This window comes from Cryptomeria japonica, chromosome 9 (assembly GCF_030272615.1).
Source record: "Cryptomeria japonica chromosome 9, Sugi_1.0, whole genome shotgun sequence".
Classification (NCBI taxonomy): Eukaryota; Viridiplantae; Streptophyta; class Pinopsida; order Cupressales; family Cupressaceae; genus Cryptomeria; species Cryptomeria japonica.
In genome coordinates, this window is record NC_081413.1 from 619,793,790 (window position 1) to 619,819,448 (window position 25,659).

Consider the following 25,659-nt stretch of genomic DNA (forward strand, 5'->3'; position numbering starts at 1 on the left):
AACAATAATATATATTATTAAATAACAAATAGATATATTTAATTTTAATAAAAAATATTAAAACTACTTAACAAACATGATAAACAATTTAAATCATAGACAATACAATATAATTTATATTATTCATTTTTAAAAATTATATATATATATATATATATATATATATATATATATATATATATATATATATATATATATTATTGGTAATGGGTCGAAGCCGATGAGGTGTACATACCTTACCCCCTTTTAGGATTTGAACTTGTGAGCTCTCTTTCAAGAGCACAAGTTCTCCACCACTAGGCCAATTCAAGCTTTATAAAAATAAAATATATATTATATATATATATAATCAATAGAAATAAAATGACATAATTTAAAATTTAATAAATTTAATTTAATATATAATATTTAAAAATAATTGTTAATTTAAATAGAATACAAATATTAAATATTAAAAAATATTTTTTTAATTTAAAATAAATATAATTTAATTAAAAAATTGTAAATTTGTTACCATTAAACAATGGAGCTCACCGATGCTAAGAAACACATTATAGGTATGTAGTTGCTCTCACTCTCTCTTCATAACCTTGGAAAAAGGATTTTCGCCACGTTAAGTATTATCTTTTCCCCTTTCGCGAGACAGGAGCAATGTAGGGCTTCCAAACTAAACAAAAATAATTCGTTAAAAAGGAGAAAAATATCCCATGGCTTAAAGACGAGCTTTTTTTGAATTAGTCGGATGAAAATTTCAATTTTACCAAGACATTTAAAAATTATCTGAATTTTTTTATTGGTCATCTATTTTTATTTTAAAGAAAAAAACAAAAAGCCCAGGAAAATGTACACCAACTAATCAGAAAAATGTATAAATAGAAAGAAAAATATAATAATAAATAAATTAAGATAAAGGTACATTAAATGGCGATATTTCAAATTATATCATGGAGGGGAGAGGTATATTAAATGGCAATATTTCAAATTATAAAGGTATGTCTAAATAGGTAAAGATATATGATCTTGACAACGTTTATTTGTTTATTTTTTTATTTTGTAACTATCCAAGGAAGATTAATATTTGCTCTAGAAACTCTAAAACATTTTTGGGTTTGATAAAGGGATGAAGGAATAATTAATAGATTTTTGATATTGATGCTTTCATTTAAGTCTATCACTCTTAAAAATCCAAGATTTCCATCGGATATACTTTATCATTGATTTATCAAGTTTATATTGATAGATATGTCTATTATATCATAAAATATGAGGTCATTACTTCTCTCAAAGAATTCTCCTTTTTACTATATTAATGGACCAATTCTTTCCTTTTTGCTAAACATGGATGACAAAACGAACCAAAAGGTAAGAGCAAAAAGTTTCAAACTCTTGCATATACATAGACAAAGTGGAATTGCTTAAAGCATCTCTTGGATAGTATACTTTATCTTTTCACTAGAGTGACACTTTACCTAAATTTATTGGGTGTATAACTAGTCTACTTATAATGGGTGGTTATCGTTCGAATACACTGTCCGGAGAAAAAGCTTGGAATGGATAGCTCACCCATTGCTTAATTTTTTTATGAATCTTTACTATATGTAGTAGCATGTCTACTTTACTAATTATTCATGGTTGTGCTTATGAACTCTTTGCACCAAAAATCAAGTTTAATTTATTACTATGTTACTAACTATATTGGTGCTTCTTTGGTGAGATTATGCCCTCAAAACATATTGTGCAAGTGCTATTACATGGATGGTGCAATACTTTAATAAAATGACTATCTTCTATGTGTCTTTGAATCAAAAGGGCAAAATATGTAGCTCTTGAAGAATCAATATGGCCTTGAAGATTTATGGAATAGTTCCAGTTGGATACACATGCAAAAGTACCATCTTACTTGAAGTTATTTTACTCTTTCCAAAGAATATCATTTTTAAAGAGAGAAAAGCAATTTGAAGATCATGGTACCTCACTAAAATGAAAGTATTTCATCATAAAAGTTTCTCCAATTCTATCATAGTAGCACATTGAAGATCATGGACACATGCTATATATTGGAATCTTAGCCATCGCTTATTAAAACCTTGTGCAGTAATATACTCCAAATTCATATCAATGATTGGCCTTAAGTGATGCCATTGAGGGGGAGAGTGCATGTCAATGACACCACCTAATGGCTAAATCCTAATTTTAAGTCATGTGGGCACATTATCGTGAGTCCTACAAGCAGGGTATTTTAAGTCCTACAAGCATATGTTTTAAGTTTTACCTTCACATTATTGTAAGTCCCACGAGCAGATGTTTTAAGTCCTATAGGCACATTATCATAACTCCTACAAGCATATATTTTAAGTCCTATAGGCACATTATCGTAAGTTCACCAAATGTTCTAAGTCCGACAAGCACCTTGTATTAAGTCCTACAGGCATATTGTAAATTCTTATTCTTGTGAATCTTCCACTTGTAAAAGCATTGTATTAAAACCTACAGGCACTATGTAATGAACCCGAGGAGAGGCTACATTAAGGATTCTACAACTCTAATATATATTTAATAAGATGTGATAGCATCATTTTTTAAAACATTGGGATTATAAATTATGACAAGATGACTTTCATGTAGCCTAGAATGCATGACCTTCATGTTGGAATATATTTGTGTCCTTAATTAGATGAAGAACCTCCTATCGGTGCAGGATTGCTTTGTTCTGTCGGTGCAGAGACAGACTCATCATTTCTCTGATCTCTCTTCCTGATCCATTGTTTATTAAATTCTTGCTTGATTTCATTTACCTTTTCCTTGCCTTTGTCATTAGATCCTCTGTTGTTTGTCGGTACATTCTTGCTTCTACAAAATTTTGCAATATGCCCAATCTTGTTACATGCATAACAAGTTACATTGTTTCTTTGAATTGCTTTTCCATAACCTTGACCGGTTTGAGTTTTGTATTGATTAGATAGATGTCCAAATCTACCACAAACATAGCATTTCACATTCACTCTGCACATATCTGAGTTATGACCATATTTATTGCATTTGGAATATTGACCGGTGGCTCTCGTTCGGTCCCTTGGTTCCCCTCGGTGTGTTACGAATGGGGGATCTGCGGGGGTTTATGTCTATGCCATGGCGGGGGGGTCGGGGGGTTCTTCGTCTCCCGCTTCAAATGCTTGACTACCGCCTTCAACATGAGCCTTTCCGTCTTCGGGGGTGGGTGATGTGTATGCTCCGCCTCATGGGGTGAAGAAGAAGGTTGCCCATGTGGCTGAACCTTGCAGGTCCAAGATTGATCATGCACCTGTCGTTAATACGGCGGACGGTGATCTGGTTCCTTCGACGCCCTCTGTTGCAGATCGGGCTGCTCATGGCTTGGGGCTTGTGGCTGTTCCTGTGTGCAAACCCTTGGCTTTCGGGGTGTCTGCTGACACTGAAAAGGAGATCAGCCACAACTCCTCTGTGTTTGAGTCTCATGGATTGATTTGCAGGTTTTGGGGCTTTTGGCCAAGCCTTCCTCAGCTGCACACTTGGATTTCCCAAAGCTGGGAACCGATCTTAAAGGGTTCAGTTAACATTTTTTCCTTTAGCCAAGGGTTTTTTCATTGCTAAATTTGAACATGCAGAGGATAGATCGAAAATTTTATGTAACAATCCTTTCAGTTGGGAGGATAAATTTGTTTTGATGGTTAAACCATGGTTCTTGGATTTTAACCCATCTACTGATTCATTTAATGAGATTCATATCTGGGTTAGGCTCCCTAACCTTCCCCTTCATCTATGGACGGACTCTCTGCTAGAGGAAGTGGGGGAGGCTTTAGGCGAATTCCTAATGATTGATAAGGATTCTTACCATATTTATCATTCTACTTATGCTTGGATTTTGGTTAACACTGATGTTTCCAAAGGGCTCCCAACTAGGATTGAGATTGAATCTTCCTTGGGATCTTGGGTCCAACCGCTCGACTTTGAGGGTATTCCCTTTAGATGTCGAAATTGCTTCCAGACTGGGCATGTTGTTGCACGGTGTGAAACAGATAAAAAGAAAAAAAGATTTGTTTCTTGGTGGAAGGGTGCCTCCTCTGAACACTATTTTGTTCGAAAGAAAAGCTTCTCCCATGTGGTTGCGCAGGTTCCTCAGGCCGATGGTATTGTGCCTATTGGTTGTTGCCTCTGGTTGAGGTGTTGCTTTGCCTTAGGTGTGTGTGGATGCTTGTGGTGGCATCCTGACTGATCGTTTGAAGGATGTTGGATCTTCTTCTTTGATGGATGACCTTCCTGCTTCCCAGATTGCTACTAGATCTTTGTCTGACTCTCAAATTTCAGTTGCCCCTGGCTCTCCGGATGCTGCCTCTATTCCTCCTGGTGATGGGAGGTCCTCTATTATGGACCCGTCTTCTTGGCAAAGGAATGTTGCTAGGGTTGAGGAGGGATGGATTATCGTTAAAAGTAAGAAATCTAAATCGTCCCTATCCTCTTTTGATATGACCCTTTGATCCCACAAGGGTAGGTCAAATTCTTGATCCGTTCTAGTAGGGTTGGGGCTGCTGGTTTTTGCAGCCCATTGGTTTTTGTTGGGGGTCCTTCTTGTGTTGTCCCCCATCTTTTGTATGGTTGTGTCAAGTCTCATTTGTGTTCTGTTTCTTTGGGTGGACTTTCAGGCTTATCTTTCGGTTCAGGTTGCAGGTCCTTCCAAAACCTATTTTGTATAGGGTTTTCAAGTCCCTTCAAAACTTGTTTTCCCTTATTCAAAAACATTAAGGGGGAGTGTTGGAACATAATGTTATTAGGGGTTATACCCTTATAACATTTATATGTAATGTTCTAATATAATGTTAGAAAACCTTATATATTATATGCTTTATAAGCACAACCCATTTGAAATAATTATAATCTAATAATTATTAAATTATTAATTATTTATGGATGGGGGTTATTGATAAGGTGTGACTAGTGAAGTCACCCTTACTCCTATATTTAAGGAGGTCCTCTCTCATTTGAGAGGTGTGGGAATTTGGAGATTTAGTGAGTTACATCACTACATGCACGAGAGGTATTATTGGCCATGCGGAAGTATTTGAGAAGTATCCCTAGGGTTGAGTCTATTTTATGATAGACTGCATTCGCAAGTGTTTTAAAAATGATGCTTTGTGGGGTTTTTTATCCAAAAGGGTTTTCCCCATCTAATCTTGTGTAATGTGTACATTTATGCATGTATGATTCTCATTTCATTGAATTTATATCTTTTTTATAATGAGTAGTATGCTAAGATCCTAATTGTCTGAAATTATGATCAATATAATGACATGTATAGAGAATGAGAGGTCATGTGTTGTGCCAAGGTCATAAAACTAGTGTGTTATTGGGAGAAAGGAGTATATAACCATTATTAGTAATATTTTAGATTTGTTATTTAAGACTCAATATTGGTTGCTAGAAGAGCTTAATATGTGATGGTATAGACGAGAGAGATTGGTTGACTTTGTTGAAGGGTTTTTCAAAGTGCATGATGTGGGAGGGTGAATCTTAATTTATTGTCAAGGAGATGGGGTATAAGTTGTCTAGGAGAGACAACACATGGTGTATATTTTCTTTCCTTTGGTTTATATGAAATAAGAGAAGAATCATATAGATAAGTTTCATAGGTAGAATCAATAAGAGGAGAAGGCACACCTCTAACTTGTGTAACTTTTTGGTCAATTGTAATGGCTCTCATGATTAGGTTAGAAAGAGAAGTGTAGTCCATAAAAAGTAATATCATTCAAATATGAGGTAAGAGACTTTTGAGAAATAAAGGTTGAAGTGCATGGTCAAGAGGATGAAATTCCATATGAATTAGTAAGGAAAACAAGTAGTGCAATCTTGAATAGTTTTAATGAGGTCTTGTTTGCATTATGCAAGTTGTAGAAGAAAAACATTGGGTTCTATGTTGAATAGGAAGAGTAAAAGCGTGAAAGAGATCAACAAAGAAGTGTACAGACCTAGGGGGTAAAGTATAGAACCAATTTGGTGCATCATTTGTCAATGTTGTAGGAAAGTGTTGGCTAGAATAGGATAATAAGAAGCAATGGTTGAACAAAGAATATATAATGTCACACATGACAAATAGAGTATCCACAACCATTATATTTATCCAAATGAAATGAGGCCATAACACTAGAAGACTAGTATGTAAGAATGGTAGATGGAAGGGGGGATACTATCCATGAAGGTATCAAATGATCGATTAGGGGATGAGTGAGGGTATCTAGTTCCACCTTGAAATCCTTGAGCTTAGTTAGGGCATCTTTCTAATTGAAAGTAGAATGATAAATATCATATTGAGGATAAGGTGCATGACAAGGAATATCTAGTATATGTGTAAGGAAGGGCTCTTTAAGAAAGAAAGTGTAAGATGCAAAGTAGAGAGAGGTGGTGTAATCCTAGAAGGAAAAGAAAAAGATGGTACTTTATGAGTAGGAGACAAAGGTTCTAGTATAAAATTTAAAGTGTACACAAACTATTCAACAATAGAAATGGAAGAAAGAGGGGTAGCGCAAATGATAAATGTGTTTAAAATCTCATGTAACTAACTAAACTTGTTCTCATTTAAAGGATATGGAAAAGAAGACATCATAAGAGGTCCATGACAACATAATTCATTCAAAGTACTTTAGAATCCTTGACACTAGACAACATAGAAGGGAAAGAAGCAAACACATCATGCATAGTACAATCATTACGAAAAGGAAGAGACACTTTCAAATCTTCATCATTACATGCATTTAGTGTTTTATCTTAGAAACCATTAGCGTTGTGTTCATTGAGTATTAAATCCCTCATTCTTAGTCATGGATGGTGTGTAGAGTGAGGGGAGGAGGGATGTGATAAGTTATAAGAAGGAAATAAGAGTTCACTTGGTTTAATAGGTGAAGTAGCTAAGGGTGTTTCTTTGCTAGGATCAAAAAGAAAAGATGATTACTAATTACAAAGTAAAGACATGATGGACAAAGGCAGTGTAAAGTGAGATTGAGAAAAATATAAGAGATCACAAGGAGTAGAAGGATAAGGTGGTGACTTATGTAAACTAATAAATAGAGGTAAGCTAATAGTAGAGGAGCACAATAATGGCTTTGAAAAGTGATGAAGTGGATCCATATCAAATGGGAACAACAAATATACTTGCTAATGACATTTTACAACTAATCCTCAAGAATATTTGAAAAGTGTGTCATATGGTGATAAAATAAAATGTGGCCTTCAAAACGAATAGTATTCATAGGGGAAGATAAGTCTAAAAACACAAGTAGGGGAAAATAAATTTCCATGAATAGAATATTCATTGTATGGGTCAATGTTATCTCATCACTGGGGGAAGAATCACTTAAGGCATCAAAAGATAGTTTGTCAAAGGAAAAAGAAGATTTTTTAATTGATGCATTGAGATTAGGGGAAAGGGGAAGGTGGATCATGGGCAATAAGCGAAGGCTCGTGTGTAAAATAAGATAGGATAGGAAAAGTAGTGTCAAAGTCATTTAAGTCACGATGATAGAAAATAGGAGAGTGGTGAAGTAGTAGTTGTGGAAAAATGGGCATAAGACATAACTCTAAATCATTTGGATCAGTTCCAAGAAAACAAGTGAAAGTGGGATAATGAGATACACTAGCAAGGACACGGTCAACAAGGAGGGATGTATTGAGAATCAATTAGGTCTACTATGTGATTGACGATGATGGGATGTGTAGAGAAAAGGTGATATAAAAAAGTGGGATCAAGAAAGGATTTATGAATAAAAGAGAGAGATGTGGGAGAACCCATGGCTTAAGAGAGAAATGATGATGACGAGTGAGTTATGATGAGACAATTAAGCACTAGGGTTTGAAACCATATAAAAAAAAATGAGTTCAATAGCAATAGAACTAATCTAACCAAAAACCACAACCACAGTAATAGGACTATAAAACCACATAAAACTCAAAAGTGGAAATTTATAAGCATTGGGTTCACCAAATGAAATAAACTAAAAATGATGAACTTTAAATAATGGTTCTTTTTTTATTGTGTTGTTAAGTACTGGTGTAATTAAGTAAAGCAATGTAATGGTGCAAATTTAAACCTTTAAAAACACCATCTACTTAAACAACAAGAGTTGGAATTGACTATCAATGAGGGACAAGTTGGAAACAAGAAACAAAATTGGAAGCACACAAATACACACACACAGACAATAGAGAATACGCCTTTATAGAGAGTCATACACCTTGGAAATGATCTATATATATAACCAAGAAGCTATCAATTCGATTGATTTGAGCCAAGAACAAGGTCCTAAGGTAAGCTTGTGTCTAAGGGTACAACCTTGTCATGTCTATATGCTTGACAATGTAGTATAATTTTGGGAGTTTCCTAATCCTATGTGTCAAAATGGACTCAAATATTGCTCATTGTTGAACATCTTGTGATTTCCTGCAAGCTTTCCTCTTAGAACACCTCATAATTCCTTTTGGATTCTTCCATGTATTTCCCCTATCATTCCAAAAATGCATAAAAATCTTGCAAAATGGAATGGTTAAAGGCTTCAATCAATCCCCTTGTGGGATTTCTAGCATAAACCTATGTCCAAGAGCTATAGTAAAATGTTGAACTAGTCTAAAAATATAACTAATCCAAAGCATAAATAGGAAAACACTAATAGTAAATAATAAATGACAACAAAGGAGAAACATAATGACAAAGTAGGGAGATTGAAATAGCAAGGAAAATGGAAACAAAACTCAAAGGTGTTAACATTGATTGAAATGTATTTGAAGTAACACAGATAAAACATAGGTTTGAGGGAAAATTTGGGTGGATTGAAGAAGATAGTGTGAATAAAAACCTAAGATTATGTAGGCTAGGGTTTAAGGGAGAAAGAGGTAGATGGAGAAAGGAAATTGGGACATAATGTAAACAAAGTTAAACAAGTCTACGATGGGAATTAAGAGGATAGTTATGAGAGAGGGGAAACATAAGTTTGGAAGATGGGTGATGAAAACTAAAAGGAAATGAAATGAAATGAAATGAAAGCCAAGCTAAGGGGAATAATGACTCAAAAGGATGTAAGGAGAATGATGAGAGAAGAAGAAGAGAAGGTCAATGAGAGGATTAAAAGACATGGATGGAGAGTGATAACAGAAGGTAAGAGGAGGAGAAAATGCAAATTGGGATGGAAATGAAGTGAAATCTACCTAAAAGCAAAAGAAAACCTATCTAACTATTGCAAAGTCATAAGAAATATTAACCTAAGAAGAGAATTGATGCAAAAAATACCATGAGGATGGAAAAAATTGTTGCAAACTTTAGGATGGGAGCTAACATGTAAAGGGGAAAATTGAACCCTAGTCATTGCCCACCTAGGAGAGAGAAAGGAAATCACTAGGATGATTTTCACTTGGGAGATACTTTACATCCAAAAGAGGAGTTGAATTCACTAGATCCAAACCCTAGAGTGAATAAGGATTTGAATACTAAGTGAATTGCAAGGGTGCAATGCAATTTATCCTCTTTTGTAAGTGGAAGAGTTGACTCGTTGACTATGCAGAAAATGAAGAAAAGATGGGTGAAATAAGGAGCTACTGATTCGGGATCATGTTGTAACTTTGGATCTGAGGTATTTAGACTGATACGGACCTGCCCTGCAAATTTGGAGAAAAGTCGTCGGGATCGGGTTGAAGTTGCACCTGGTCCTCCAGAAAATCTGCGAGTCGAACAATGTTTTTCCGTCTCTGCAAATGAAGCCTAAATCTGCAATTACAATTGCGCACCTACAACCTACGCACAAAAAAGAAGGGAAGAAGTGTTGTGGATAGGGGTTTGCCTTAGTCAAACCTCGGTTGAGGAATCAAACTTGAAAGAAAGTAATTGCAAATGCTTAAATGTAAATAATGAAAATGTATACCTTGTAGATCTGCAATTTGTTGACGATAGTTGCTTTGCTTCTTGAATGTAATCATAAGTGTTGCATGAAATGGCATGTAACATGACAAAATCCTAGCACACACATATGCTTGCAAATGAATGTTGTAATGTTGCTCCAATGGATGAATGAAGAAGACACGTGAAGAAGAAGACTTGATTGATGCTTAAGACTTGAATGCTTGATGATGATAATGAAGGCCTCCTCCTGAATTTTGCTTATGCAAATGAGAGGACTAAATCCCTTTTTATACTTGCCTAAGAGGATTAATTTTCATCTCACCGAAGGCCGACATAGGGGAGATTAAATCCCGAAGAGCAAATTAGGGTCAAGGGTCAGATGGACCCATTTTGGGGCCACATAAAGAGGGATGACAAGGGTGCCCTGCCCCTGTCCTAAGGAGGACCAGGGCGCCACGCCCCTGTCGTGCCAATTTTTGGGGGCCTGAAACAGGGTCTAAACAAATTATAAAGTGTGGAAATGAGGCTCAATTCCATAGTGGAGGCATAGATGGGTTCCGATCAAGTGTGGGAGATGATATCACCAAGGTAAGGGCCCTAAAACACGGTCAAAATTGCAAGGGGTGAAATTTTATGACGCTACATAACATATTGTTGCATTTTAGTAAGAACTAAGATGTCGTAGGTCCTTTACAAAAAAATGTATCTAAAACAATTACCAAGTGAAAACTTCACAATTTTGATGTTAAAATGATAGATTGGGAGATATATTTTGTAGACTTTTGAGATAGAATTCAAGGAAGAAATGTAATTTTCCCTAAGCATCTTAATTAAATATGTCTTGCATTAAAATTGATGGTGATTAGATAAAAGTACCCAATTGTACCCCAAATGTTGAAGGTTGAGGATAGGATTAACTATGGTATGAGAGATTCTAGGGTACAAATATAAGGGTTCTCACATAGCTTAGGAAATAGGAATGCATTAAATGGTTTGTTTGAGTGGTAAAAAAGTGAATTGGTGGTTAAAAGAAAGGGGTAAAGAAACATGAATTAAGGAAAAACACCTAATATAAAAAGGCAAAAGGAAAGAAAAATGGAATGGAATGGAAAACACTAGGAATAGAAGAATGATGGCATGGATAAGATGGGACAAGGCTTAAGAAAAAAGAAAAGGAGACCAAGACATGTAAAAAACATAAAATCGAAGGCATAGCTAAAATGAATGTCAAACACAACAAAGATAATTACAGAGTATCCTAGGCAGCCTCTAGGCAAATTAATTAAACCACGGTGATAAACAAATCTAACCTATGATGGCAATGGTGTCAAGCCCAAGCGATTAAGTCATTGCATTATCATGTTGAAGACTTGAGTTCAAATCTTCAAAAAGACATTTTAGTGGTAAAATTGCAAGTTGGAGTGATATCCCTATAGTTTGGAATTATATAGTCTTGTAGTAGAAATGCATTGTATGAGGTGTGGGCCTTGAAACCAAAGCCTCACTAGTCCAAGAAAGCAAATATGACCGAGGATAATAGATGATGCAATAAATATTATAATTAATGCAAATATTAAATAAAGTAGGCAAAAGATACATAGCTCTCAATTTGATTGAGAAAACAAAGCCATACATGTCAAAAATCAGTTCACTATTATACCAAGAAATCTAGATCTATTAGGGGACAACCTCAAAATAATAAATTTCTCCATTGACTCTCAAGTTTAAGGCCATGCTTGTAAATCTAATCTCCACAAATGTAGAAATGAACCTTGCACTTGCCAAAAAAGAATCTAACACAAATCTAAACTTCACTTATGAAAGTGATTTGACAAAATTTTCCTAACTAAAAAAGGTTTGCTTTAGTTTGATATACATCATTTTGAAAACTTGCTAGGCAAGGATTTGTTCTCTTTTGGTTGAGCCCCCTACGCTACTGATTTAACAAAAACGAACAAAGATTTAGTATATTTGTAGGATTTTAATACAATGTTGATGTAACACCTTTTATGATTGGTTTCTTGATGTTCTCAATAAATCCTAGAATCCTACTGGGATGTGGGTTAGTCCTTCAAACACAACACTCTAATGTGCAAATTTAAATTATTTGTGCTTAAGTCAACTCAAAGTAACCAGTTAGGGAGGGGAAAATGAGTCAAATTTAATAAAATCAAATTTGAAGTTTAGGATTTAAATTTTGCACACGAAAATGGCTTGCATTAATTCCACACTCACCAATCTAAATAGAATGGTCAATGGGAGATTTAGCAAGCAAGTGTAAACTCTTCGGATGTGTGGAGGACTAGGGCCAAGATAATAATATTTGAGAACTTCCAGACAAAAATACACCAACACTAGTCAATACACCAACACTAGTCAATACACCAATAATACCTCAGTCATTTTGGGTTCAAAACATAAGGAAATATTGCATTAGGATATGATTTTCACCATTAAAATTATGTGTATGTGTCATATATACATATATATCGATATATATCTATGTATATGTATGTGTGTGTCCACGTGTGTGTATAGTATGTTTGTAGCATTAGATTTTTGTGAACATAATCATGGCATTACAGCCCCCTTGCTGATTAGCAACTATGGGCGTAATTATACCATAACGTTGGTGCCTTGGATTATTCCTCCAACTACAAAAGCTACACCTGAGTGGCATGCAAAGTACCCCTGATGCTTTTGCTAAAAGGAAATTAGATAATTCCTGAATGAAAATTGGATCATCATTATGAAGTTTGCTTTAAAAGTATTGCACAATAGTGATTTTTCAACTTCTCTTGAAGCATTGGATTTGCAGGATTGTTGAGCTACAACACATATGGACCACCTAGGACTTTCAATTTGCTGCTGGGGTGCTTCACCAACTAAGCTACTGGCCCTTCATTGTCATCCGGGTGTGGCTTATTTCCAACACTCCCCTTAAGCTGCACTATTGCACAATAGTGATTTTTCAACTTCTCTTGAAGCATTGCATTTGCAGGATTGTTGAGCTACAACACATATGGACCACCTAGGACTTTCAATTTACTGCTGGAGTGCTTCACTAACTAAGCTACTGGCCCCTCATTGTCATCCGGGTGTGGCATATTTCCAACATTCCCCTTAAGCTGCACTACATGTGCTTGGGGCTCCTAGTCTGGCTCTAATAGTACACTACACTGTTGAGCTACAGCTCATATGAACCAGCTAGTACTTGAAGCAAGGACCTTCCATTTGCTGCTGGAGTGCTCTACCAACAGTGCTAATGGCCCCTCTTTGGCCAGCCCATCGTTGGTCCAGGTGTGACTAATTTCCAAGATGTATTTTATGCGACCATCTTTAGTATGTTATCAACAAAATACATTTGAGACATCTTTCACGTTATTTCTCCTAAAGATGTCTGATGTCCCTTTGTTTCGTGTCTCTGCTTACAAAGCATGTTCTTAAGAATTGAGATATAGCAACATTTTGCTCTGTTGAGTTTTGAAGGAAAAACACTCCTAATTTCCTGAACCCAAACCTTGGTAAGAAAATTAGATCATAAGAAATTAAATCTTATTGGTATTTGACTGCCCACCCATTTAATATATGGTTCTGCACATTGATCAATTCCCTGGCAATACATACAAAACAAGCAAGCCGCAAAGAGTAGATCACAGTGAATTGATAAGCTTTCGTGTGAAACAGGAATTCTTTGATTGCCTTACGAAACAAATGGGGCAAAAAATGATTATATTTGTGGTGAAAACAGCCAAAAAAAAAGACATGATTAATGCTTTCTGCCATTTAGTGAAAGAATTGAATTTTGTATCACAAGTGTGTCGAAATTCACCTGAGAAGAGAGTGTAAATTTCAAATGTTGTCCTCATTAATTTCAATAATGTAACAGATCTTCTAACAATAACCTATTTCAGACACAAGATGCAACATATTCAAGAAATCCATTATAATTATAAATCAAACAGAACATAGATGACTTGTCCATCTTAATAAGCATGTTTCTAACTGAATCTCATAAGGCGACATTGTTAACAACACAATGTTTCCATTCCTCATCTCAGAAGCTGCAGTCTCTCTGCTAATGCAAAGAAGTGAACTCCTCTTTGCTTCAATTACAGAATCTTTAAAGTACATTTGAGAATATGAGGATACCACAAGTACTTCATTGCCAATAACATTAAATGGGTAATAATTCAAAGATCAAGACCTATAAACAAAAGGCTATTTAATGGCAGAAATAAATAGGACCCAAAACACAGCACGAACCCATGTATTATATATTTTTCAGAAATAACACTGCAGAGAAATAGCTAAAGAGTGTGCAATTCTTCATGCCTTATACAAGCTTCAGCAGAAGGTACAGATATTTCTCAGAGTGCTTCATGGGGATAATGAAGGCATCATAAAAGATCATATTAGCTTTGTGATAAGTCCTACTCCTCACATAACCGAACTGATGGATTGGATTAACCCTCGGATGATCAATTTCGGTAAGAGATTCAATTTTAAAAGATGGAGGAAGAGGGAGATGAAGGCACACGTTTAAATTGACATTTTGTCAGCTTAGAATCTTAACTATTTGTCTCCACCTAATTGTACTGAAGTAGAGGGTAAAACATGGTATTTTAACCTGTTCACTGTACAATGATTTTAGGCACAATTACACCGACCTTTGTACTCATAACCTATAACATTGAATTGTAAATCAAGATAATCAAAGCAAGCATGGAGAATATATTTTAGAACTTGGCCAAAAGGACATTTTACATTATTTAATTTCATCATACAAACAGGATGTGATAACCTGGTAACTGGATGCTAGAGTAGCAGATGATTAGATTGCATTGAGGAAAGCAGAGTTGTTTCACACAATGGGGACAACTCAGGGACAGGATAACCAGAGTAAGAAAAATGGGAAGCTATCAAAAAGTATTGGGCTAGAGTTTAAGAAATTAAAGAAGAAAAAAAGTGAACAGATATTTGGTTTAGGTGAGTCTCGCTCCCATAATGCAGCAAGAGGAGGACTTCGTATCAGAGTTAGAATGATTAAGAACCTAATAGGTGGATTGCAATGTCTTTGTTCCACTCATTACCAAAAGAAACATTTGATTTCAAATTAGAACAGTGCTTGAGAGAAATTGGTCTGAAACTATCTCCTATATGTCAAAATATGAATTGGATGAGAAAGTGTAGCTAGTTTAATTCCCTCAACTAAGAAAATTAGTGATAAGATCAGTATTTTTACACTGTTGATGCTGTATTGGGGATCACCAATGAAGATGATACCATCATGGTACAGTTAGTATTTATGCATCTAATTTGGATGAAGAAAGAGAACACATTAAATATTGATAGGAAAGTAGCTTAGAAGAGTTGTTGATCAGGTGGAATTTTAATATAATCAAAGGTCCTTGGTGCAAAAGGTCTAGGGATATCGACTGGCTCATAGACATACGGTTTGCCCACCTCACAATGTTAAATTTTGTAACGTCAGTCGTACTATTTCATGCTTCCGATATATATATAAAATTTTACACCGTTCATGATATTGGGTGGTAAAGCGATTCTCAAACAAGTCGCACTCCTTCCGATCGGATAAGTAAATGGTGACTAGTTTATATACTGTGGTGAGAGGTACATAGGGAAGAGATGTGTCTTCCCACGTGGGAAGACATATCTCTTCACTACGTAACCCCTCATCCACTTATATAGCATGCTTACATTGAGGAGGATGGACACACCGAAATTAATAAGTGTTGTGCATCTTCAAAACACGCTATAGCAGATAAAATACAACTTTCAGATCATATCCCCATCTCTTCTATTTTGATCATAGAATTTTGAAAGAACTTAACTTGGTATCAGAGCCAAGTTAAGGAAGATCATATTAAAATTCTATAACGATCTCATAAACCTTCACAAGGCTCTTACTAAGATCACATTCCCATAATCCTAATGGCAACCGGAGTTAGGTTTGAAGATAGATTAGATGGAGTATCAAATTTTGTATCTTGGAAATTCAGTATCATGCTTGTTTTGAAAGAAAATAAAATTGACTCCCATGTCAAAAGTGAAATTCCTGAACCCTCTGATGATATAGAGAAAATTCAGTGGAGCAAGGACGGTGAGAAGGCCCTTAAGATAATTCTGGATTCAGTAAGAGACCACATTGTACTAGTCATTTCTAAATATGAGACGGCCTTTCAGATGTTCAAAGCACTAGCTGACATTTATGAAATCAACAACACTAGCAGGGCTCTCACCCTAAAGAATCAACTACACCATATAAAGATGAATAAAGGAGAAACAGTTACATCCTATTTCTTGAGAATCACTGAGCTTAGGGATCAACTATCCACTATTGGACATCTAGTAGACAACAAAGAACTTGCTATGATGGCCCTAAATGGACTTCCTACCTCATGGGAATCGTTCATTCAAGGAATCAGTGCTCGTTCTAAATTTCCCAGGTTTGATAGATTGAAAACCAATTGCATTCAAGAGGAATTCCGGCTTGTCACAAGAGGAATAAAACAAAACAATGGTAATGAAGACATTCAAGTTCTAAACTCTAATTCCCACAAGAAAGGAAAGAAGAACTTTAAGAGAAAGAGGGACAACAACTCAAATGGGAAGAGGTCTTCAAAGAAGAAGAGAGACATTTCTAAAGTACAATGTTTCAGATGTGACCAATATGGGCACTATGCAATGAAGTGTCCAGACAGGATCAAACAACAAGCTTCAATGGCAGAAATTAAGAAAGGGAGTAATTCCAAGAATCTAGTCTTCTACTCAACCCTCTCTAGTCAAGTCACCTCCAGTTTCAACACATGGGTGATTGACAGCGGAGCATCTCGACACATCACTGGATTTCGTGAGCACCTAGATACACTTGTGGAAAGTTCAAATGAAGAAGTGACAATTGGTGATGACTCAAATTATCCAGTTATGGGAATAGGAACCTGCAATATCAACCTAAAGTCATGCATATCCCTACAGTTGACTGGAGTTCTATTTGTACCTGGTATAAAGAGAAATCTTGTCTCAGTTTCTGCAATTGAAGATAAGGGTTACAGATTAACCTTTATGGAAGGAAAGGTACTTGCTTGGCCAAAGAACTTCACCATCAAGAAAGCCCACACCATTGGAGTAAGACAAGGGAGCCTCTACAGACTTTGCACCACTCCACCTCTAGCCTTGATTCATGAGACTCCAGGTTCGAATGAACTTTGGCATAGAAGATTAGGGCACCTTCATTTCCATGCCCTACCTAAGATAGAGAAGATGGTGATCGGCTTACCCAAGCTAAGTCAAAAATCTGAAGGAGCCTGCAAAGGGTGTGCCTTGGGAAAGAATACTAAAGGGTCCTTTAATTCTAGCAACAACAAATCCAAAAATGTATTAGAATTAGTTCATTCTGATTTATGTGGACCCATGTTTGTACCCTCATTAGGGGGATTTTTATATTATGTAATATTTGTAGATGATTATTCTAGGAAGACCTGGATATATTTTCTGAGGTACAAAGAGTCTGAAGAAATCCTTTCTAAATTTAAGGAATTCAAAGCTCTTGCAGAAAATATGACAGGTAAGAAAATCATAACCTTAAGAACAGACAATGGGGGGGAATACACTTCTAATATGTTTAAAGATTATTGTATAAATGCTGGGATTAAGAGGGAGTTAACTGTACCTTATGACCCACAACAGAATGGGGTAGCTGAAAGAAAGAATAGGACTATAGTAGAAGCTGCTAGGGCTATGTTGTTTGACCAAAATATAGAAACCTCATTTTGGGCTGAAGCATCTAGGACAGCTGTGTACATTCAAAATAGATGTCCTCATTCTCTTCTTGACAATAAAACCCCTGAAAAAGCCTTTACTAGCAACAAACCTAACATAAGTCATTTCCGGATCTTTGGGTGTCCAGTCTATATTCATGTCCCCAAAGAAAAGAGGTCAAAGTTAGAACCTTCTGGAAAGAAAGGAGTATTTGTTGGGTACAGTGAAATCTCTAAAGCCTACAAAATATACATACCTGGTCAAAGACAAATTGAACTAAGCAGAGATGTCATCTTTGAGGAAGACATAGCATTCAGGAGGTCCAAAAGCTCTAATGAATTAGAACACCAAGATCCTCCTACAAGCTTGGATGAGGATTCCACCCCTCAGATTCAAAGGGAGACCCCTGAAGATGCTGAGCATGAAGTTCAAGGCTTACCTTTAGAAGAAAATTATCCCGAAACTAGGAAGAGACCACTTTGGGCTAAAAAGATGCTTCAAGAAGCTGAAAATTATGCTGCTCCAAAGGGGACCTTCAAAGAAAGTAAGAGATACAACCTATTTTCCAGTTATACTGCCTTGATGAGTGAGATCATTGATGCAGAACCTTCCTGTGTTGGAGATGCGCTCAAGCATCAAGTTTGGAAAGATGCTATGTCAGAAGAGTATCAGTCAATTCTGAAAAATGATGTCTGGGATATTGTGCCTAGGCCTAAAGGCAAATCTGTGGTATCTTCTAAATGGCTCTTCAAAATCAAACATGCAGCAGATGGCAGCATTGAGAAGCACAAAGCAAGGTTTGTTGCTAGAGGTTTCTCACAAAAAGAAGGTATTGACCATGAAGAGACATTTGCTCCTGTTGCCAGATACACTTCTGTCCGAGCAGTTTTGTTTATCGTAGCATCTAAAGGATGGAAAGTCCATCAAATGGATGTTAAGACTGCTTTTCTGAATGGTAAGATTGAAGAAGTTTATTTGGAGCAACCTGAAGGTTTTGTGATTCATAAAGCTGAATCACATGTCTGCAGATTAAAGAAAGTTCTATATGGACTGAAACAGGCCCCCAGAGCATGGTATGAAAGAATTGATCACTATCTCTTGGAATTAGGGTTTTCCAAGAATGAAGCAGATCCAAATCTCTACTACAAGGTAATCAATGGTGAATTATTAATTCTTATTTATGTTGATGATCTACTAATCACAGGAGAGGATAATTATATTTCTCAATGTAAGAAAGAATTAGCCTCTGAGTTTGATATGAAAGATTTAGGAATTCTTCACTACTTCCTTGGATTGGAAGTTTGGCAGCAGGCAGATGGTATAATCCTTAATCAAGGAAAATACACCATTGATATACTCAAGAGATTTGGAATGATGGATTGTAGATCCATGACCACACCTATGGAGACAAATCTGCACAAACTAAAGGAAGCAGCTGCAGAATCAGAGTTTGCAGATCCTACCCTCTACAGACAGATTATTGGATCTCTGATGTATTTGGTAAACACAAGACCTGATATATGTTATGTTGTTAATGCACTAAGTCAGTTCATGTGTGAACCTAGGGAAATACATCTTGTTGCTGCAAAACATATTCTGAGATATCTTTGAGGAACTATTGGTTTTGGTCTGAAGTATAAACATGTAGACCTTGACCTACATGGATTCACTGATTCTGATTGGGCTGGAAGCGTAGTTGACAGGAAAAGCACATCAGGATGTTGCTTCAGTTTAGGATCAGGAATGATCTCATGGATATGTAGAAAACAGTCTTCAGTTGCTCAGAGTTCTACAGAAGCTGAATACATTGCAGCCTCCATGGGAGCAAGAGAAGCAGTATGGCTTTGGAAACTACTTGTAGGACTGTTTGGTCAGCCCTTAAATCCTACTGTCATCTACTGTGACAATTAGAGTTGCATCAAGCTTTCAATGAATCCAGTATTTCATGATAGGTCTAAACACATTGAGATTCCTTATCACTATGTCCGAGATATGGTGGAAAGGAATGTGATCCGACTGAATTATATTGGTACAGGTGATCAGATTGCAAACATTCTTACCAAGCCTCTCTCCAAGATCAAGATTGAACACTTTAGAGATAAACTTGGTATGGTTGAAAATGTTATTTAATTTTGAGATAGAGTCTCATTTATTCTGATATACTAATATATTTAAAGATGTTTAGTGTGTAAACTCTTTTATTTGTCATGTGTGACTCCATGACTGCATGGGCCTTTTGTGAACATTATTGAATGGTGACGACTTTTCAATAATGAACACTTGTTTCAAATTGATATTGTAAGGTGACGATTTTACAATTATCAATTTAACTATCTCGATGGATATCATGTGACTTGATATCTGTGGACATGTCATGATAGTATATATATCTCTAAGACATTATGGTAGATATCTGTTGGTTGATATCATTAAATAAACCATAATTATGATAGAGATCTTCATGGTGAATATTATGAACATAATATTCGTGGACATGCCATGAAATCATTATCAATATGGTAGGCATCATGTGACTTGATGCCAGTGCACATACCTTACTTGATAACTATGAGTTATGGTGAGTATCATGAGACTCGATATTCATTGTTGAACCATATCTTTGAATATCACTATGGTGTGATATCTCCTCTCTTCACAATCAATGGATGAATTGTGATGTTTTCTCTAACATGAAATGTGTCCTCCCCAGTTAAGAGGGAGTGTTAAATTTTGTAACGTCGGTCGTACTATTTCATGCTTCCGAGATATATATATATATATATACACCGTTCATGGTATCAGGTGGTAAAGCGATTCTCAAACAAGTCACACTCCTTCCAATCGGGTAAGTAAATGGTGTCTAGTTTATATACTGTGGTGAGAGGTACGTAGGAAGAGATGTGTCTTCCCACGTGGGAAGACATATCTCTTCACTACGTAACCCCTCATCCACTTATATAGCATGCTTACATTGAGGAGGATGGACACACCGAAATTAATAAGTGTTGTGCATCTTCGAAACACGCTATAGCAGATAAAATACAACTTTCAGATCATATCCCCATCTCTTCTATTTTGATCACAGAATTTTGAAAGAACTTAACACACAATTGATTATATCCCATTAGAATGTGATTCTAACAGGACTGAAGCCTCCATAGAGAGAAAGTCTGATATGGAAGTTTTGCTCATATAGAACAAACCTTGTTTTTATTCCACTGCAGAAAGTTAACTAGCTTTCAAATTTAAACCAGTGCTCAACTGTAATTGAAGGAAACTCGATCCTAAGACTCAAACCATGGAGAGGAAGGTGGAAATGTAGCTACTTTAATTAGGAAAACTCATGATAAAATCAGAAATAAAGGCGTGTTTGGGTCATCCTCAATGAAAATAATACCATGACACCTTTGGTATTGAGGTGGAATTTCAGCATGATCTACGACCCTAGAAACGAAAACAAGTGACCTCAATTTTCATTAATGTGGGTTTTTCCTACATAAATAAGCTTTCATTCATTGACTTCACATCAGTATTTCTGTAGAAACTATAATTAAAAGTAATTTTGTAAGTCCCAAATATAAATTGTATGTAAATAAATCATTAACTGAGCATCACATGAGTATGTACAAGATGATGACTCAGTATGAGCCAAAAGAGTTAGAAATGTTGATTACATAAACCAAAAACCAAATAGAGAATGTTTTATAAGTAACAGGATTTTGGAGCACATTTCGGTTAACCTGAAACAAATTAAAATGTGCAGAGGCAAGGGCTTGTGATATTGTATTTGTCCAAAAAACAGAGATAATATGACATTGACTTCGGAGAAATTTCTCTGCAGCTAGGAAAACTTCATTAATAGGGTTACTTTCTGGCTAGACATGAGTTCCTACTTCCTGGTGTTAATTTTATCGTTTATGTAGACTGGGTCTCACTTTTCCTCTAGCAACTGTTGAAAAGTAGAATAATGAAGAATTTAATAGGTGATTAACCGATTTCAAATATTTTTTCCATTTATGTTGCAGCTATCTTTCAGTTAGATACAGATAATACTAGCTTGATTTGTGTTTGAGGGAACTTATCTTTTCCTCTATCCCAGCCTTGCCTGAGGGTAGTTTGATCCAAGTAAAGGCTGGATTTGCCAGCCATTCAGGAAAGACAAAGCAAGACAGAGATCTTTCCAGTGATTTTTATGAAAGAGAATTTAGGAGGATGTACCATTAAACAGAATTATTGATAGTCCAAAAAGACTTGTGAGCCAAGGTTCTGGAGAAAACATAGGCAGCGGTTCTGGCAGAGGTAGTGGCATGATTTCCACAATAAGTGATGTAACTGCACTTTTAATGATCATGTGTCACCTCTCGTCAGTTTCAATTCATTTAGATATTTTGGGAAAATAATTGTGGTGGATGTATTTTGTTGAATGTGTAACTGCTGTAGTGGTTTGGTGGTGATTCGCCCAATTTTGCCATAGGGTTTGTTGGGTGTGCTGCTGGGAGAAAAGGGAGAGCATTTTTTGAGAACAATTTTTGGAAGATGGGAGAGATCTAGATATAATCCTGGTACAATGTAAAATGAGATAGAGTAGACAGTTTGTAAACATTTTTTTTCTGATATAAGCATAATATGATTCGTGCTGTGTGGAAGTATTATCTTCAGCTGCAGCTTTACATCTTGCTACATTAGTTTATTAACTTGGAGAAGATTTTAATAAGTGTTGTAGATCCTTTTACACATTCTTTCTTTTTCATTTTGTTGAGTGTGTTTGATACAGCTCTTAGAGAAGAATCTTGAATAGCGAGAACTAGATATTACTTTTAGAGATAAAATGGCAGATTAGAGAAATCTGTGTCAGTTTTGGTATCAGGGCACCCTAAATTGCAGGGAGTAGAGGTCGAGAATTTGTGAGAAATGTTCTAAATAGCTTAGAGGAGAGTTGCGGTTATGGTTGTGGATGCAGATGTGGGATTGTTTTATGATGTGAAAAAGAGGACCTAAGCTGGAAGAAGAAATCACATAAATGAAGAGGCAAATGCAAACAAAGGAAGCTTCAAAAATTAGAGTTTGAGTTGGAGGAATTATGGTGGATGTTGGAGCAGTATGAAGAAAGCATTAATAGGAAAGCAAAGAAAAAGACATACAACCATTGTGAGAAGGTGAAAAAGATTGGTGGGAATAAATACTCACCTAGTGAACAAGAGTTATTTTCAGAGAGGAAAGCTACTGAGTCTAGGATTAAGCCAGTGATGGAGTGTCATGCCCCTGCCATGATACATTCTTAAATCTGGTATACATCGCTGATTAGAAAATTGTCTTATTTATAAGACATCACAATTTTCTAATGTCTAGCTGACTCCCTTATGTGAGCACTTGAGTTTAACGAAAATAAGCTATGTTACCCAGGGACGCGTCCCCGGTAATTTTTTCAGGCATCCCCGTCACGGGGACATCCCGGGGACAGGGGACTCCTCGGGGACGTCCCCATAAATTCTGCATATAGACAGTGAATTTTGACAATGAATTCTATAAGCAATTTGACTTTGACTCTCAATTTAACACAAATTTGCCATAAGAACTCTGCTGGTTCTTATATGTTAAGGTTCTATAATGTATATATGCATATTTTATCCATGTTTTCATATGAATATTTTAAATTTCCCTATATATTTTAATTTTCCCTATTTTTATATAGTCATCCCTTTTGCCGTCCCCTAGCGGTCCCCAAAATTGACAAAAAAATCACCATCCTGGAAACGCATACCCCTGTCCCCTGCCGTCCCCGTCCCGGAAACTCGGGGTAACATAGAAAATAAGTAAAAATGCTGGCTGACCTTTATGGGAAAGAAAACAAAATGATTAAAATGATTGAGGACCAACCTAGACTTGACTGCCTGAGATAATATATATAAGGAGGCGAAGTAGTTAAAAGGTATGAAAGCAAGATAAAATCAATTAAATTAAGGCCCACAGTCCCACTCATATGCTGGCCGTTCCCATACTCAAACCTTAAACAAAGGCACATATAAGGACCAATGCATAGGATGATTTAGGTACAACAATCACTATACAAAAGGCACATTTAATCATTGTGGAGCAGCAATACCAATCCAGGCAGCAATCTTACTATACATCAATGCAGTGATCCATATACAAACTAGCATGATAGCTGTTATCACAAAAGCTCGCACCCTTTCTGAGCTATCAACTCAGCAACCTTGTGAAACATGGAAACAACCCTGAAGTGTGGAAACCTTGCGCAAGGGGTTGAATCTCCGGAGAAGGCCAGCTTCCTTCTCAATCCAAGTGCAGGTATTGAACCAACTCAAGACATCAACTCTTACTTCTAAACTACCCTAACAACTTACAGAGGAAAAGGGAAGAGAGAATTGCTAAAAATGAAAGGAGGTGATGCACCAAGATAAGAGATTGTTCCTCTCCCCACCTGAAATGGCACGAGGAATCAACTGAAATACCTAAGAGATGCACAAACTTCAGTTGCATGAGTGACCCAAACGCATGTATGGAGGTTAGAATTTGCTAAGTGTCAAGAGGGGAAGAAGGATTCCCACAAGTCACACTCAGAAAAACAAGTTAACACAACATATATGGAGAGAAGAGCCACAAAACATACACTTATGATGAAGGTAAGGAAACATACACATCATGCATAAGTTGAAGGAAGGCAAGAATGTAATTTCAATTCATTCAAAGGCCAAAGGCCAAACTTACAGTTGCAGAAATGCAAAAATAATTACAAGTTTTCAAGAGAAGAGAAAGAGCATAGGAAAGCTCAAGGCAACAGGGAGAGAACCCTTTACAATGAGGCTTAACAGCCTTATATAGAAAAATGGTTACAAGAGTGATCATGACCCCTGCATGTTAGTCTGGGAGTGTAGGGAAGTGCATGCACCTGACATTGTGTACATGCAAGCAACCTAGCCATACCCACAAAAGGCAACCCTGAGAAGGTGGATTGACTAACCTTCCAAAGTCAGAGTATGCAAACATGACATAAGTCACCACAAAAAGCATGGCCCCGTACCTCCCTTGATGGAAATCATGCCAAAAAACATTAAATGCACCCATGTGGCTCCACAAAAGAAGGTGCATAAGTCACCAAAACTGTCGGAGCATTTAAAGCCTTGAGTGTCGATCACGCCATCCGGAAGTGTCGCCAGTCGGAAAGAAGTCCGGGAACTTCGGAAACTCGGGTTCCCGAAGTGGGGAAGACAACAAAAGAACTTCAGAACCTCGGGGTTCCAGAGTTTCGGGGGAACTAGAGAGAAAAGGCAAGGAGGAAAGGAACTTCAGAACCTGGGGTTCTGGAGTTCCGGAGAGAAGAAAGGGAAGGCTAAGGAAGGAACTTCGGAACCTCGGGGTTCCGGAGTTCCAGAGAAAGGAAGGAAGAAAGGTTAGGAGGGAAGGGTTCCGAAGTTTCGGAGAAGGCAAGGAAAAGGAACTTCGGAATCTCGGAGTTCCGAAGTTCCAGGGAACTGAGAAGGAAAGAAAAAGAAAAGGCGGAACTGTGCAAAGGAACTTCGGAACCTCGAGGTTCCAGAGTTCCGAGGAAGGGAAGAAGAAAAGAAAGGAACTTCGGAACCTTGGGGTTCCGGAGTTCCGAGGAACGGAAGAGAAAGAGAAAGAAAGAGAGGAACTTTGGAAACTCGGGTTTCCCAAGTTCCGGGGAACGGAAGAGAAAGAGAAAGAAAGAGAGGAACTTCGGAAACTTGGGTTTCCGTAGTTCTAGGAAAAGAAAAGAGAGGCAGCAAAGGGAAGGAACTTTGGAACCTCGGGGTTCCGGAGTTCCGGAGAAAGGAGAAAACGAAGAGGGAACTTTGGAACCTCGGGGTTCCGAAGTTCCGGAGAAAGAAAAGCAAGAGAAGGCAAAGGGAAAGAACCTCGGAACCTCGGGGTTCCGGGGAAGGAAGAAAAGGCCAAGGAAGGAACTTCCTCTGGACATGGCAACACTTCACACTTCATGATTC